Raw genomic sequence first — 1,574 nt, 5'->3', positions numbered from 1 at the left:
ACATAACACACACACACAAACACATACACACACACACACACACAGACACACACACACACACACACACACACACACGGTAACAACAATAGAAAACAAACACTTACATCGGACACAGAAATAAACCTGACGTCATCACCATGTGGTGTCGTATGCAAATGCAACCGATCATTGTAATAATAGTTATTATCATGTTAACGACTGGTGCTGGCCACAACAGATAGCATATTCAGCATGCAACCGTTAACTCTGCCAACGCCCCAAAGGTTAAGAAGTTAGAAAGGAAAAATTCGTCGCACAAAGAAGGGCAAATTGTTATATAGATAGATAGATATATATATATATATATAAGCAGTGCGAGGTAAATCCTTGGTGGAACAGACAATCAGTGTTCAGTGTTTCATGTTCTGTTCAATATTATGTACGATCTTTGATATTATCATTCAAATCTCGGCTTGAAGAAAAGCCCACCTCGCTCGCAACGATCGCTTTTTTTTTTCTTCTTTTTTTACATGTTTTGCCGGCCCCGTTTTTCACAAGACGTTAATTATTATTAGATAGATCGATCCATCAGGGTATTAGCTGATCTATCATGGTTTGTAGACCAACGGTTTGAAAAGAAATATTCAAGTTCTATTAATAATTATTTATTGCTTCCTTCCGAGAAACTGACATGCCGGCCTTGAGCAAACATGCAATCATGAGCGACTGAGCACAGTCATAATTTTTCTCAAGAAATCAACAGAGGTCTACAGTACAAGTACACCGTTTGCTTTCCTTCCACGTGCTGAAACGCATGTCAGAAACTGCGCCGCACACGAATTGAAGCATTTCAATAAAAGTTTTCAGTTTAACAAAAACATTTCCTATGAACCATGATCGTGTGCCAAGAAACTTCGTCAAAGTAGTCTAGGACAACGGGTGTTATTTGAAATAAATCAGTAGGCGCTCATACTCATAGTATAGTGAAATCCAGTCTAGGAAAACGGGAGTTCTTTGAAATAAATCAGTAGGCGCTCATACTAAATCTAGTCATACTCATATTATAGTGAAATCCAGTCTAGGGAAACGGGAGTTCTTTGAAATAAATAAATCAGTAGGCCCTCATCATAGTGAAATCCATTCTGTGTACGAAAGTCTTCTTCTCCTTCATTCTTAGAACTGAGAATTTCGTAGACATAATTTTTAATTCGTCAGCCAGGAAATGGAGAACACTCTCAGAACACACGTTCCTGTGATGAGCACACACACACACAGAGACACACTATCAACACACGCGTGCTGGGGGCGAAGGGAGCGGGGGAGGGGAGGGGGAGGGAGAGGAAGGGGGGAGAGGTGGTGTGTTTACCTGTGACGTTGGGGAAGGAACTAGCACAGACGTCTGGAATCGTGAGGAATTTTCGGGTGGAGGTCAAAGGTCAAAGTGCAAAGGTCAAAGGGTAAACGAATAGTGGAGAAGGGGCGCGGTTTTATTAAAATTTCTTAACGTGTGACCAATGCTCCCCCCCGCCTCCACACCTTTACTCACATCTTCTATCGGTTGCACGTGTAGCCTACTTGGTTGTGTGTGTGTGTGT

This window comes from Aplysia californica, unplaced genomic scaffold, assembly GCF_000002075.1.
Source record: "Aplysia californica isolate F4 #8 unplaced genomic scaffold, AplCal3.0 scaffold00559, whole genome shotgun sequence".
NCBI classification, from domain to species: Eukaryota; Metazoa; Mollusca; class Gastropoda; order Aplysiida; family Aplysiidae; genus Aplysia; species Aplysia californica.
The sequence above is the reverse complement of the archived record's forward strand: the minus strand, read 5'-3'. Positions refer to the sequence as shown.